The sequence below is a fragment of the Rhinolophus hipposideros genome (genome assembly GCF_964194185.1).
Source record: "Rhinolophus hipposideros genome assembly, chromosome: 3".
NCBI lineage: Eukaryota > Metazoa > Chordata > Mammalia > Chiroptera > Rhinolophidae > Rhinolophus > Rhinolophus hipposideros.
The window spans coordinates 22,338,633-22,356,067 of record NC_138049.1 but is presented as its reverse complement, the minus strand read 5'-3'; the positions used below and the strand labels follow the sequence as shown (position 1 = coordinate 22,356,067).

Below are 17,435 nucleotides of genomic sequence, written 5' to 3'. Positions count from 1 at the left end.
AGCAAGAGGGTAGCCATGTGTAAGTCAAAGAGAGAGACTTCAGAGAAAACCAACTCTGCATGGCACTTTGATCTTGGACTTTCATCCGTGAGAATTCTGAGAAAATAAATTTCTGTTGTTTCAGCCATCCAATCTATGTATGGTATTTATGGCAGTCCTAGCAAACTAATATATTCTTAAAGAGCAAGTCTCAAGGGAAATTAAAAAATAAGTTGAAGTGAATGGAAATAAAACTGCAAGATTATTGGTAGGACTTAGGTAAATAAATACTTACAGGAAAATTTATAGCACTAAATGCTTATATTGGAAAAGAAAATCTCAAAACAATCATCTAAGTTTCTATTTTAAGAAATGAGGAAAATAAATCAAAATATGCACAAATACAGATGGACCTAAAGGATGTTATGCTAAGTGAAATAAATCAGACTGAGAAAGACAAATACTATGATCTCACTTATATGTGGAATCAAAAGAACAGAATCAATGAACAAACAAAACAGAAAAAAGACTCATAGATACAGAGAACAAATGGATGGTTACTAGATGGGAGGGGGTCTGAGAGACAGTAGAGAAAAAGATGAAGGGTACTAGACTTATTGGGGAGATCACTTCATAAATTATATAAATGCCTAACCACTCTGCTCTGCTGTACACCTAAAATTAATATAAAATAATATTGAATGTCAACTCTAATATTGAATGTCAACATGTATATATATGTATATACATGTGTATATATGTATACATACATATGTATACATACGTATACATGTATATGTATATGTATACATATATATGTATGTATATATATGTGTATATATATAATGTAAAGTACAGTATAGGGAATATAGTCATATGTTAGATGGGTAAACTTGTTGGGGTTATCACTTTGTGAGGTACATAAATGTCTAATCATTATGTTGTTTTGTACACCTGAAACTAATAATAAAACACAAGAAAAAAATATGTATCCAAAGCAAGCAGATAAAAGAAAATAATAAAGGGCGGAAATCAGTGCAATTTGAAACCAAAAACTGTTTCTTTGAAATAATCAATAAAATTGTTAAACTTCTAGCAACTCCGACAGAGATAAAAGAGAAGACACAATCAACCGAAATAAGGAACTGAATGAGGAGATACCACAATTTTAGCTCTACATACTCTAATTTAATAATACACAGATAAACAAATAGAAAACAATATCCTTATCACCCCTTTCAATGTTCTCAAAATAATCCTCCTGCAAGTATTATCCAAAAACCAGAATGGTTTAATAAATGTGCCATCATTTACACGTTTAAAATATTTCAGTGCTTGAAAATCTGAAAATAAAGATTATACAGAAAAGCTTTTATCGGGTCAATGTTTGCTTCCTTAATCATTAGAAATATTAACATTTTAAATATAATATCCATGAAGCGCGATAGCAAATACTGAAGCCATATAACAAATATGGCTATATGCTTCTATTGAACATAACCTGGGTTAAAAACTATCATTTGATAAATATACATACATAAACCATAAATCAAAATACTACTTTGTTGATTTTTTTGGAATATGGAATTCCCTGGAGGTAAAGTCTATTCCATAAAGCCATTGTCACAGGACAAGATTTTGTCAAAACTGACATGAAAAAGTGGACTCAGAATAGAAAAGATGCCATGTGTGCTCAAATCTGGCTGAGATATCCCCTGGCTTACCTTTGACTATTCCCATCATTTTGTATTCTTAGAATTTATATCTGGCTCTGTAATACCATTTCCGGATGCATGACAGAAAAAAAAATTCTAACTACAACAACGAAAGAAAAAGAGAATGGTTGATACAATTTTCGATGCCAATAACCAAAAGTCAACTTGAAACTATAAATATCTTTTACAAACTATGTTTTCCAAATATTGTTGCTTTTCTGACTCCTAAGCAAATATTTTTCACAGGAAGGAAAAGATGACAACATTATTCATTTTTAGGGAAATCATACAGTAACCAAAATTTGTGACCTATTCTCATTAGACTGAAAACAAATAAGAACAGAAACAAAATAATTGACATTATATAAGATTCAGAATATTATTTTTCACGCAGGAATAACTTATTTATATGTATTCTAGTGATTAATGTTATGTGGTGTTGTCAATTTTAATGTTCTTCCTTACTCATAGGATCATTAAATCAGGTAAACTGAGGATACCTACCCTGGGTTACTTTTTCTACTTGTTATCTATCATTCGGATAGATCATTTATCATAAATACATTCAAAAGCTGGATAACACTGACAATCATAACATTTTTTGTAATGATTAGTAAATAGATATAAGCATATATGTATGTATGTATAAATTGTTTTGTTTTACTTAAGCAGATTGCATTTTTAAGTTTTTAGGTTTTAAATTTATCTAAGAAAAATTTTAAAAAATTCTAAGATAGCAAAATCAATTAAACAAATATTTATGTTTAACTCTGTTCCAGTGTCTATTCTAGTTCCTAAAAAAATAAAAATATGAATAAGACTGTGGCTTAGCCACCCTAGAGCTCATTTTTAGGTGGGCAGATCTTAACGTTAAACTTTAAATAAAATGGGGTAGGTGCTATGATTAAGGCATGACCCTGGAGCTAAGGCAGCAGATGAATGGGAAGGGTTATTTCTACCTAGGCCTACCAATACAGGCTTTCCTGAAGAAAGAATGTGAGGAGACTGCACCCACCTGGGAATATCAGTAGTTAAACAGGCAAAGACCTGAAAATTGTTTCCAGACAAAAGGAGCCATATTATAATAGCAAACATTGTGTATTAGTTTCCTATTGCTGCTGTAGGCAATTAGCACCGATGTATTGGCTTAAAACAACACAAATTTATTCTGTTAAAGTACTGGAAGTTAGAAATCTGAAATTAGTTTCCCTGGGCTAAAGTCAAGGTGTTAGTAGGGATGGCTCCTTCTGGAGGCTCTAAGGGAAGAATCCTATTCCTTGCCATTTTCAGTTTATAGAGACCATCTGTATTCCTTGGCTTGTGGCCACTTCTATCTTCAAAATGTATCACTTCAATTTTAGTGTTTATCATCATGTCATCACTGTAACTTTTCCTCTCTATCTGAATCTTCCTAGACTGTTATTATTACGTTGGGGCCATATATTATTCCAGGATAATTTCCCCATCTCAAGATCCTTAACTTAATCGAATTCGCAATATCCCTTTTGTCATATAAGATAACATTTATAATTTCCTGAGATTAGCATGTAGACACACTGGGGGCTATTATTCAGCCTACCACATATAGTTTGGCAGGTGTAGACACACAGGGAATTTTAGAGCACCAGAAAATGTGGTATTTTGGAATATAGTTTGATGAATCTGAAAAGGTGGTTAAAGACTCGATGAGTTTTTCTCAAAATAATAGTAACCACTCCAAGTTCAAAGACATGTGTCTTCAAGTGGTGGGAGGAGCTCAACACAGAAGACATGAAAATTACACAAAATATGCCATTTACAAAATGTCTTCACCTTCATAGTGGACCCAAACACAATATGTGCACAGTTTGAATGTTTTGAAGGTTCCCTGATAACTGAGCTATATAATTATACATTCATATACTGAATTTCTGAACCTCCTATGTTTATCTTTTTGGCTTTGTGGTACCCTTTTAATTAAGAAGCTGCAATTGGACATAAAACATATATGATGGTCTTGCCAAATGAAGGCTAAATTATATCATGGCTAGCTGGACAAAGGAAAATTAACATAAAGAAATGTGTCTGGAGGGTTCAGTCATCACATGGCATATGGGCTTTGTAACGTACGCATACTGAGCTCAACTAAAGCACAACACAGTTACTTGGCTTATTTAATTCTGTGTTAGAAGCTGTTTCATTTAAGGAACACATCATTTGTCACATTAAATTAATATATTTTGAGTTGTTTTAGTTCTGTCCATTTGTTTTAGATAAAGTTGTATAGAAGATGTAAGAATTTCATATATTGATTTATGTTTGTATCTTTCAATAATTCTTTACTAAAAAATAGTCACTATTTGGCCTTCAATAGGTTTTTCTATTTTTTGTTTGTTTGTTTTGTTTTGTTTTTTAACTGGTATCTTCTGGTGTTATTATATTTAGAAAGACACATATAACACTGAATCTACAAGACTTTTTTTTCTTCTTTTACATGTCAAACTAAATAGATATAAGATAGCCCTAGATAATAAAACTATTTACATAATACAAAATAAATATAAAATAAATAAAAAACAAATTAGTTCTCCATTGATTTATTTTACATTCCCACTCTTTACTTTCATTTTCCTTTGCCTTTTGTAAAACGTTTTCTTTCTTGCTTTCAAATCAACTTTTAGTTCTGGTTTTACCCACTGTATTTATATTGGTTTTTCCTCAGATGGTGTCACAAAAACATCGCAGTGGGATCACGTCAAGAATAGTCTTCGGTCTTTTCTTTCTGTTTCTGTGCATCTTTCACTTGCTTTTTCTCTTGGTATTTTGCAGCTGTGAAGGATCTTATGACACTCTGATGCATGTTTGGTGACTGGTAGTGAAGATTTGCATATTAAGTTGGTCCTCCAAAACTACCCTGGAAAAGCTTTAAGATTTAAAGCAAAATGTAGTCCTGTTTCTACTAGAGCAGCATCTTCTCCAATGATCTGAATGTTCCCAAACCATATCCTATTATCCAAATTGGTGAAAGTAAACATGAGGCCCAGAAATGGCTGGCTTTTGGGATGATACCATGATGTACGAAAGTTCTGAATGAAGAGTTCTTTACACAGTATAATGTGGTAATTCATCAAAAGCAGGGTCATAAGACAAATGGTGCCCAGAACCTTTCAAACAGTTTCCAGTCATCTATAGTTCAGTTAGGGTATTGAATATGTTATGTTGAACAAGGAATTTAGCAGTTTGTCCATGAGGTAAATTTGAAGGCCACATATAGAGATCTTGTTTCTTCTTAGCTTCAAAATAGATACATCTGGTACATTTTTTCATTTCACAAACCTCATTAATCACAAATGACGTATCTTGACCATACATTTTAGTATCTGCTTTAGAATGAGGTATCGACATTCTTAAGTCTTGCATAAAATGTCTTGTTCTAAAATTTATTCCTCTTGAAGAAAAAATGAGAACCCGTTTCTTATGTTTCCACTTCACCTTGCAAAATGGGTCTGGGATATAGTCTCTCTCTTCTTCCTCTGCCTCGGCTTCCATGTCACACTGCTTCGTTGGCAAACTAGTATCCTTCTCTTTTTTATTTTGGCCTCTTCACTTGAACCGCCAACCCTCCATGCCGCCATCTTGCATCTCTGCCTTCGCTCTTGGCCTGCCTCTAGGTTTTTTTTTTTTTTTTTTTTTACTTTAAAAAGTGTTATATTATTTAAGTTTGAGAAACTGAAATTTTTTACGGTATTAAATACTTATATCAGGGAAAAGAAAGTCCTCAAAACAATAATCTAAGGTTCCATTTTAAGAAACTAGAAAAATAAGATCAAAATATATCCAAATCTAGCAGAAGGAAGAAAATATAGAAGAAAATAGAAATTAAGAGAATAAAGCCCAAAATCTGACTGCCTGGTCTTCATTGCGAACTCCATCATTTGTAATCTCTAAGATCTTGGGAAGGAACTCAACCTCCCCAGGACTCTATTTCCCCACCTGCAAAACCGAGTAAATAATAGTGCCTACTTCACAGGGCTATTATTAAGAATTAATAAAAAAAAGTTCTTGAAACCATAACACTAAGAAATGAGATGACAAGAAGCAAAAAAAAAAATGGCGGCGTGAGGTGAGCCTCTGTAACGCTCCCCTGGAATTTACAACGAATCGGACAACAATAACTCCACAAAGGACTCCTTGCACAGCAGACAGGCAAGACGAAGAGGCCGACTACTGAGTTCACCTCCAGGTGGGTGAATCGCGAGAGTGAGCGGGGGAGGAGGGAGAGGAGAAGTGTGGAGACGGAGCCGCGCGGGCGCAGGACACAGACCTAGCTCAGTGCTCGGAGCCCGCTGCTCCCGGATCTTCCGCAGCTGTGGGAGGAGGAAGGACTCGGACTGCTAGGGCTCTGCTTACGGCCCACAGGGCTGAGGGGGCAGCATACAAAACCGCTGAACCCAATGCTCCCTTACGGCAGACCTCGGAGCAAAGACTGAGGGAAGAGGGCTGAAATCAGTGGTTTAAGCCCTCACTGCCGAGCGGAGAATGGAAGCCTTAGGCAAGAAGACTAGCCGCCCCCTCCTTACCCTCCCAGAACTCGCCCCGCCCCCACCTGCCCGGGGCTAGAAGCGATAAAGCAGCAGTGTCGGATCAAAGGACAGAATATTTGCTGCTCTGAGAACTGTGGACCGCAGACACAGATTCGCAGCTCAACTAGTTCAGGCAAAGGGGAGGGAGCTGTGGAAGCAGGACTGGCTGTGGTGGTGGTCGCCGCCATTGCTCTGGGCCACCTCTCACAACTCACCCCGCCCCTAGCCCCACCTATCTGGGCGGATCCCTGCAGGAGTAAACAGAACTGCTGAAACAAACGGGCTCTGAATCTGGTGCAGAAAGAGCTTTGGAACTCCAAAAGCTCTTCGCATACCTATCAACCTGTTGCAGAAGACACTCCTGTAGATGTCTAGGAAGAGAAATAGTAAATCAGTGATTGCCATGAATAACCAAGGCAACAAGATAGCTCAGAAAGAAAGTGAAAAGTCTCCAGAAAAGGAACTTAGAGATATGGACCTTTGTGATTTAAATGACAGAGAATTCAAAATTGCAATTCTGAAAAAACTGAACGAGATGCAAGAAAACACAGAAAGGCAGTTTAATGAACTCAGAAACACAATCAAAGAACACCATGAGCATTTTACAAAAGAGATTGAAATCTTGAAAAAGAACCAAATAGAATTTCTGGAGATTAAGAACTCAATAGAAGAAATTAACAATAAAATATCCAGCTTAGGTAGTAGAGTTGACCAGATGGAGGAAAGAATCAGTGACATCGAAGATAGGAACCTGGAATTTACACAGAGGGAAGAAGAAAGAGACTTGAGACTTAAAAGAAATGAAAGAATTCTGCAAGAACTTTCTGACTCCATCAGAAAGAGCAATATAAGAATAATGGGCATACCAGAAGGAGAAGAAAGAGGGAAGGGAACAGAGAATATATTCAAACAAATCGTCGATGAGAACTTCTCAAACTTGTGGACAGAACTGGATCCTCGAATCCAAGAAGCAAATAGAACACCTAATTACCTCAATCCCAACAGGCCTTCTCAAAGGCACATTGTATTGAAGCTGTCTAAAATCAATGACAAAGAAAGAATCCTCAAGGCAGTCAGGGAAAAGAAGATGGTAACTTACAAAGGAAAGCCCATTAGATTATCATCAGATTTTTCAGCAGAAACTCTACAAGCTAGGAGGGAATGGAACCAAATATTCAAACTATTGAAAGAGAGAAATCACGAGCCAAGAATAATATATCCAGCAAAGATCTCTTTTAGATATGAAGGAGGAATAAAGACCTTTCCAGACATCAAGAAGCTGAGGGAATTTTCTAATACACAACCTGCACTACAAGAAATACTAAAGGAGGCTATTAGACCACCATCAACAGGGACAACTTGTGGCAACCGAAACATAAAAAGGGGGAGCGTAAAGGCCTGAACTGGAATATGGGAATAGAGAAAGTAAGCGTACTGAAGAAACTGGAATACTCTAAATATCAAACTTTCTTTTACATAAACTCAAGGGTAACCACTCAAAAAACATCCAAATCTGAAATATATACTGTAATAAAAGAAGAAACAGAGGGAAACATTATAGAATACCACCACACAGAAATAACAGACAACAACAAAAAGGCAAAGAAACAATGGAGACACAGCCTTACCAGAAAACTAAAGACAGAATGACAGGAAATCCTCACGTATCAATAATCACCCTAAATGTAAATGGACTGAACTCACCAATAAAGAGACACAGAGTAGCAGATTGGATCAAAAAACTAAACCCAACCATATGCTGCCTACAAGAGACACATCTCAGTTACAAGGACAAGCATAGACTCAAAGTGAAAGGGTGGAAATTGACACTTCAAGCAAATGGTACCCAGAGAAAATGAGGTGTAGCCATAATGATTTCCGATGAAACAGACTTCAGGGTGAAAAAGATAACAAGAGACAAAGCTGGACATTTCATAATGGTAAAGGGGACTATACAACAAGAAGACATAACAGTCATCAATATTTATGCCCCCAATCAGGGAGCACCGAAATATACCAAGCAACTACTAACAGAACTAAAGGGAGAAATTGACCAAAACACAATTATACTAGGGGACTTAAATACATCATTGACAGCTATGGATAGATCATCCAAACAGAAGATAAATAACGAAATTGCAGCCCTAAATGACACATTAGATGAATTGGACATAATTGACATATATAGAGCACTTCATCCTAAAACATCAGACTATACATTCTTTTCTAGTGTACATGGAACATTCTCAAGGATAGACCATATATTGGGACACAAAATCAGCCTCAGCAAATTTAAGAAGATTGAAATCATACCAAGCATACTCTCTGATCACAAAGCTTTGAAATTGGATATCAACTGCAAAAAGAAAGCAGGAAAAAACACAAATACATGGAGATTAAACAACATACTTTTAAAGAATGACTGGGTCAAAGAAGAAATTAGAGGAGAGCTCAAAAGATACATAGAAACAAATGACAATGAAAATACATCCTACCAAAATTTTTGGGATGCCGCGAAAGCAGTTTTAAGAGGGAAATTTATATCATTACAGGCCTATCTCAAGAAACAAGAAAAATCCCAAATAAATAACCTCATGTTACACCTTAAAAAACTAGAAAAAGAAGAACAAGCGAAACCCAAGGTCAGCAGAAGAAAGGAAATAACAAAAATCAGAGCAGAACTAAATGAAATAGAGAACAAAAAGACAATAGAAAAAATTAATGTGACAAAAAGCTGGTTCTTTGAAAAGATTAACAAAATCGACAAACCCTTGGCTAGACTCACTAAGATAAAAAGAGAGAAGACACTAATTAACAAAATCAGAAATGAAAAAGGGGAAGTTATCACGGACACCACAGAAATACAAAGGATTATCCAAGAATACTATGAAGGACTATATGCCACCAAATTTAATAACTTAGAAGAAATGGACAAGTTCTTAGAAACATATAGCCTTCCAAGGCTGAATCATGAAGAACTGGAAAATCTTAACAGGCCGATCACCAGTAATGAAATTGAATCAGTCATCAAAAACCTTTCCAAAATCAAAAGTCCTGGACCAGATGGCTTCACCAGTGAATTCTACCAAACCTTCAAAGAGGATCTAATACCAATCCTGCTCAAACTCTTCCAAAAAATTGAAGAAGAGTCAGTACTCCCTAACTTATTTTATGAGGCCAACATTACCCTGATACCAAAACCTGGTAAGGACAACACAAAAAAAGAAAACTACAGACCTATATCTCTGATGAATACAGATGCTAAAGTCCTAAACAAAATTCTAGCAAATCGAATACAACAATGCATTAAAAAGATTATTCATCACGACCAAGTGGGGTTCATCCCCGGGGCACAAGGATGGTTCAACATTCACAAATCCATCAATGTGATACATCACATAAACAAAATGAAGGACAAAAATCATATGATTCTATCAATTGATGCAGAAAAAGCATTTGATAAGATACAACATCCATTTATGATTAAAACACTTACTAAAATTGGTATAGAAGGAAAATACCTCAACATAATAAAGGCCATATACGACAAGCCCTCAGCTAATCTCATCATTGATGGTGAAAAGCTGAAGCCCTTTGCTCTACGTTCAGGAACACGACAAGGTTGTCCCCTATCACCTCTGCTTTTCAACATAGTGTTGGAAGTCCTCGCCAGAGCTATCAGGCAAGAGAAAGAAATAAAAGGCATCCAAATTGGGAATGAAGAAGTTAAATTGTCACTCTTTGCAGATGACATGATGCTATATATAGAAAACCCTAAAGACTCCACCAAAAAGCTATTAGAAACAATCAATGAATACAGTAAAGCTGCTGGCTACAAAATCAACGTACAAAAGTCCATTGCTTTCCTATATACCAACAATGAAATCTCAGAAAAAGAGATAGAAAAAACAATTCCTTTTGCAATTGCAGCAAAAAGAATAAAATACCTAGGAATAAACTTAACCAAGGATGTGAAGGATTTATATGCTGAAAACTATAAGACATTTTTGAAAGAAATTGAAGAAGACACAAAGAAATGGAAAGACATTCCGTGCTCATGGATTGGAAGAATCAACATAGTTAAAATGGCCATATTACCCAAAGCCATATACAGATTTAATGCAATCCCCATTAAAATCCCAATGGCATTTTTTAAAGAAATAGAACAAAAAATCATCAGATTTGTTTGGAACCACAAAAGACCCCGAATAGCCAAAGCAATATTAAAAAAAAAAGAACAATACTGGAGGTATCACACTCCCTGATTTTTCCTTGTACTACAGGGCTACAGTAATCAAAACAGCTTGGTATTGGCGGAAAAACAGACACATAGACCAATGGAATAGAATTGAGAACCCAGAAATAAAACCACATAAATATGGACAGATAATTTTTGACAAAGAAGCTAAAAACATACAATGGAGAAAAGACAGCCTCTTCAATAAATGGTGCTGGCAGAATTGGATAGCTACGTGCAAAAGAATGAAACTGGACTGCTATCTGTCACCATGTACCAAAATTAATTCAAAATGGATCAAAGACTTAAGCATAAGACCTGACACAATAAACTGCATTGAAGAAAACATAGGTACTAAACTTATGGACCTTGGGTTCAAAAGCATTTTATGAATTTGACTCCAAAGGCAATGGAAGTAAAAACTAAAATAAACAAATGGGATTATATGAAACTGAAAAGCTTCTGCACAGCAAAAGAAACTATTGACAAAATAATGAGGCAACCAACTGAATGGGAGAAGATTTTCGCAAACAGTTCCTCTGATAAGGGTCTAATATCCAAAACATACAAGGAACTCATGAAACTCAACAACAAAAAACCAAACAACCCAATTGAAAAATGGACAGAGGACCTGAAGAGACATTTCTCCAAAGAGGATATACAAATGGCAAATAGACATATGAAAAAATGCTCAACATCGCTAATCATCAGAGAAATGCAAATGAAAACCACAATGAGATATCACCTCACCCCAGTCAGAATGGCTTTCATCAACAAAACAAATAGTAACAAGTGTTGGAGAGGCTGTGGAGAAAAAGGAACTCTCATACACTGTTGGTGGGAATGCAGACTGGTGCAGCCGCTATGGAAGGCAGTGTGGAGGTTCCTCAAGAAATTACGAATAGAATTACCATATGACCCAGCAATCGCTCTCCTGGGTATCTACCCCAAAAATATAAAAGCATTTCTCTATAGAGACACGTGTACTCCAATGTTCATTGCAGCTTTGTTTACGGTGGCCAAGACATGGAAACAACCAAAATGTCCTTTGATAGATGAATGGATAAAGAAGTTGTGGTACATATACACAATGGAATACTATTCGGCGTTAAGGAAAGATGATATAGGAGCATTTGTGACAACATGGATGGATCTCGAGAGAATAATGCTAAGTGAAATAAGTCAGACAGAAAAAGCAGAGAACCCTATGATTTCACTGATATGTGGTATATAAACCAAAAAGAACAAGACAAACAAATGAGAAACAAAAACTCATAGACACAGACAATAATTTAGTGGTTACCAGAGGGTAAGGGGGTGGGGGGTGGGTGATGAGGGTAAAGGGGTCAAATATATGGTGATGAAAGGAGAACTGACTCTGGGTGGTGAACATGCAATGGGATTTATAGACGATGTAATACAGAATTGTACACCTGAAATCTACGTAAATTTACTAACAATTGTCACCCCAATAAAATTAATTAAAAAAAAAAAGAAATGAGATGAAAACTGCCTATAATAGTACTTTGCACATAATAAACTGGATCAAAGTAAGGGGATCATACGTTCCAGTTTATCCAGGGTAGTCACAGTTTAGAAGTTATTATGAGTTCTTCATTTAACAGTGAAATAATAATAATTACATCAATATAAATTGTTTCTGCCTTGGCCTCACCTAAGAGTCTGAAAGACAGATGTAGTGAATCGAATTTCTGCTTTACATGTGGAACAATGCCAGTGATCCATCTCTGTTTTGTTTTCAGTGAAAGGTAACTAATATTTTCCCCCTCAACAACAACATATGGTGTTCTCTCTGATAAAACAAATAGACAATGCTGCATTTGTGAGCTGCGTGGCATACCAGTTATATGTATTATCTACCATAACAAACCTTATGAGATATAGTATACTGCTAGACTACAAGTTGGAGTCTGCAATAAAAAACATTAAAATTATAGGCTAAATATAATAAGATACGTGTGAGAAATAAAGACTAAGCTGTACTATCTTAAAACATATAAAACGTAATATAAACCCTCTTGTTATCACAGTATCATATAAACATTGATTGAAAAATTCTTAACAAAATATTTATAAAACAAATGCAAGCACTGTGTAAAGATAACACATTATGTTCAAAGCTTACAAGTTTGTTAAATATTTTACAAATAAATCAGTATATTGTCATTTAATGATTATCTTAATAGATGTAGGAAAACATTTATCGAAATTCAATGATAATCAGAATAAAATTAGTTTTAAATCAGTAATAGAAGGAAATTCCTTGATGTTGCGACGTTATTTACAAATATGCATGTAGCGCACACCATTTGCAAAGTGAAAACATTCAGGAACTAGACAAAACTGTTGGATCTTATCATTGTAGTAGATGCTGAGGACTATTGTATTAATAATGGCAAGACACTAAAGACAAGAAAAAGAAAACTAAAACGGAATAAGGTCATTATGTGAAATTATGATTATACATGTAGAAAAAACAGGATATTACTGATAAATTATGACAAGGAATCGGGAAATTTTAACAAAAATTTCAAAGCTTTGGGAAACAAAATCAAAATTCAAAATTCAATGGCATTTATACACAGTTGTGTCAATTAAATGGAAAATAAAATTGTGAAAATAATGTATAATATGATAAAAAGTTGTAGCTATCATTTCTATTCTAAGTTATCTATACATCCAAATCAATTCCAATTAAAGTTACCACAGAATTGCTTTTATTTCTCTCCTCTTTTTCTCTGTTCTTTTTGTGTATGAAACCTGAGGGGATGATTCTAAATTGATATGGAAGAACAGCTAAATACTCCAAAGGAAGAAAAATAACATGAAGGTGGGGTGGGGTGGAATTTGCCAGTTATCAAGAATTATTATAAAGCTATCATTAATAACAAAATATTGTATTGATACATATAGAAAAACCAACAAAGGATCAGATTTACACGTATACAGACATCTGATTTATAACAGTGTTTCACTTAAGATCAGTAGAAAAAAAAGATTTTTTTTCAACAAATATCAGTTATCTCTATGGAGAAAATATAAAGTTGGTCCTCTGACAGACACCATGTAAATATTTATGAATGAAAGATAAATATAGATATAATTAAGATGACAACTAGGGATAATATCTTTATTAATTTTAACAGAGAAGAACGTATTAAACCCAATATCACTGGTTATTTCAACTACATTAATTATCAACCATTGTAGAGTGAAGAAGTCCCAAACTGGGCAAAATATATGCAACACATAGAAGTGATCGTAGTATCCAACATGAGTAAATGACTGCTATGGATCAGGTAACAAGACACAATCTGATAAAAATGATAAAATAAATAAACAAGCACTTAACATAATAGGAAACCCAAATAACCAATAAACATGTGAGAAGATTTCCGATCTCATTTGCAATCAGGAACATGTAAATTCATAACATGATGTATCATTTTGTGCGTACACTGGAAAACACGAAGAGGCTGACAATGCCAAGAGTTGGTGAAGATATGGAGCAATGGGGGCATTTAAATACCTCCCTTGGACATGGAGATCAGTGGGGCACTTTGGGAAAAAAAATAGAATCACATGGTATATTGAAGATGTTCATAATCTATGATCCAAGAATTCCACTCCTGTGCACCAGGAGACAAGTAGAAGAATATTCTCAGCAGAACATATAAGGGCAAATATTAGAAAACAATCCAAACATTCATCAATATTAGAATAAAAAATATAATAAAGTCATAAATTGGAAAAGTAGGTATATATGCAAGCAATTATATAGGTTGATATGGGGAACATAAAGATTAAGGAAAAAAACCAAATTGCTGGAGATCATATTCCACAATTCCATTTTCTACAATTCAAAAGAAGCTAGGTGGCATTTTACTCAGAAATAGAAATTTTTTTTTTTTTTTTTTTTTTTTTTTTACTGTTTCCCACTTTATGACTTTAATGACATCCTTGCTGGTCCTGCTGCCATGCATGGAAGGACTAAGACTCCACTAGCCGGCCAGAGTTGAAACTTTCAAAAGTGTTCAATCCATGGTGATAAAACAAGAACGATGCTCTATTTATACTACATGTACCCTACAATCTATCTTTACTTCCAGTCCTTACCTCTCCAAAGTAAGGGGAGGGATATCAGTGGCTTTGTGCCTTGGTCTTCTCCACTTCCCTGTGATCTCAGGGGGCAGAGTTGTAAGTCAGCCACTTGTGATTTCTCCAAGCCATCTGTACTAACAGGTCCTTAGTGTCCCCGGCATGCACTGCAACTGATACAGATCTCTCCCTTTATAGGCAATTGTCATCTTAATAAGTACTTTTAGTGGGAGTAGTTAGATGTACATAGTCTTATAACTACCCAGAAGTCTTTGTCCAACACAAAGCGAATTTGCATGTTTTCATCCATTTGTCTTAAATATATCACTTAGTTATTAATCTATCAAATAAGTGCAAAATATGTTTTAACATGTAGTTTCACCCCAAAGAAAGCTTTGTTTCACAACTTAATAAAATCCACATTAGAGTTTGTTGGCGAATTAAAATTCTTTATCGAGCAATGAAGGGGACACATGGCTAAAAATAAATGTTATTATATTAAAATTAAGTAGAATCAATACAAGTGAACAGCTGTGGCGTGTAGGGGACGCAGGAATCCAGGTAGACGAAGACAACTGCTTCACTGAATGGATGTTAGGCCTGTGATGATTGACATTACGGGAGGGGATGGGGATGGGATATGAGAGTAAATAAACGGATTCTTAAACAAACAAACAAACAAAAAAAAACCCACAGAATTTACCCTCTTAGGTAGAGAAAGAATTTCAGAACCTTGGCCCGTTCTGGGTAGTGTTAAGACTGGTGTCCGACACCGCCAACCTGTTCCGGGGCCAAGAACGGCACCTTAGACATGGCCTACAATATCCTCCTGCCGGCACCATCTTTCTACACATCACCTAGGTTGGCACCACAGTGCTCTGAGAGGCTGGGCTCGTAACTCAGTCATAGGAACGTGGACAGAACAATGCACAGCCCGAAACAGGATCTGTTACCAGCACCGGATTCTGTCCTTGAAGAGCACTATGCAGTAGTGAAGAGTCCGCACTCGGGGACACATCCCAGCTTCTCCACTTACTGCCTGCCAAGAAGTGGCCTAACCCTTGTGACTCAGTTTGCTCCTGTGTACAACAAGAACAGTACTGCGGATTTCAAAGCGCTGCTACGAGGAGTTTTAAGAGCCCTTGCCACCCACACTGGCACACAGCACCCAGGAAATATGAGCTGTCCTAAGGTGTTCCCTCCAAGACGCTCTCGAATGTCGGTCCTGCCATTGTTGATGACTAGACATCTTTTCAGGACAAGGCAAGGAACACCTCTTGGCAGCTGGGCGGCACCCGTCCGACCCTGACGGGGACACTTGAGATGACGTGGCCCGCCAGGAGTCCAAGCCACCGAGAGGGGAGCCCGAGGCCTCAGAAGGCTGGCGCTCCCTTAACCCCACAAAGGTTCAGACTCCATTTCCGAGGCATCTAAGCCAACCCAGGGAGATGCTGAGGCTTCCGGCCTCCCTGCCTCCGTCACTCGAGGCCCGCCAGGCCCGCGAGAAGGCGGGGACTCAGAAATAGAAATTTTAGTTACAGCATGCAAATGCAAATGAAATGATAAACATAAAACTCAGGTTACTGGGTGAGGAAAGGGATGAAAGTGATAAGGACATACAAGGAACTACAGCAGTGAGGGTCCCACTTTTTTAACCTTTTCTGCACAACCACGTATGTAGGTGTTCATTCTATCATTTTTTAAATTTCATAGAACATAGTTTAAATATTAATTTGAATTTATTCACTATTTAATTCGTTTTTAAAATACTTACTCATCAACACCTGTTTTGCACTTTAAAAGGAAAGAGTAAGCCTTTCAAAAGGCTGACATAGAGAGATGCAAGCTTGTGTAATTTCTTGTCTGTTAGGTTTCTTGGATGTGTGAATCTCATTTGACTTCTGCATACCCTTGATGGAGCTCAGAGTCTATCCAAGGCATTGTGTTTATTTTAGCGATGTCAAACAATTAAAATAATCTTCACAGATAAAGTTGTTCTTTCATTTAGTAATATATCCAGCTATCAAACATGTGCTATTTTTAAGTTTCTTCTGTATGTTAAGCATGAGGAAGGCTATTGCTCTCTCAACTGTTCACAATTTTAGCCGCAAAGATAACTCTTGTCCAAAGACAGCTCTTTTGCAAGGCAATATGAAAGGAGTGCTGTCTGAGGAACAGAAATGCAGGTGCAAGAAGAGTTCAAAGGTGGAAGAATGATTGCTGAAGTAATCATGCAACTATTTCAATACAATAGCTGCCAGGAAACTATGTATGCAAATTTTAGGGTTGGGATCAAGAACTTGGAAGAAAGTCTCAGGGAGGAAATTGAAATTTCATAATAAGGAAATGAGTGGAAGGGAGGCTTCTTTTAAGCAACAGCTGTCAAATATTCTCTGGTAAAACAAAATACTGCCTGAGACAGATGGGGTAGTGTCCATCATCTTATCTGTGAGTTTAATTTAGGTAGACATTCCAACCCCATCTAACTATGTAGGCTTTGGTAATGTGTTGGAAGCTCCGGCACACAACATGCTATATATTGTACCAACATGGATAAGGTGGTGAAGTTGTGCATGCATGTGCATGTGTGTGTGTGTGTGTGTGTGTGTGTGTGCGCGCACACAACCATGTATGTTGAATGAAAGTATGGAAATATGTTGAAATATGGAATGGATCTCACTTCTCACTAAATAAGTTAAAAATGCAGCAAGGACTACTTAGTACTCTGGACTACACAGTATTCTATTGGTTTAGTCTTTCCCTTGGGGAGATCCAGCACTACCTCATCTTCCAGAATCATATTTGAGTAATTGTTTCCTTGAT

General features: G+C 36.2%; 1 pseudogene across 1 annotated transcript; it reads right to left on the bottom strand.

Annotated features, from left to right (window-relative positions):
* Window positions 1-4,270: 4,270 nt before the first annotated feature.
* On the bottom strand, window positions 4,271-15,425 carry LOC308494144 (ribosome biogenesis protein BRX1 homolog; annotated as a pseudogene). The gene is made up of 2 exons: window positions 15,393-15,425; window positions 4,271-5,340 (listed from the first exon to the last, which is right to left on the bottom strand). The product of its transcript is annotated as a ribosome biogenesis protein BRX1 homolog (transcript).
* Between the last annotated feature and the right edge of the window lie 2,010 nt (window positions 15,426-17,435).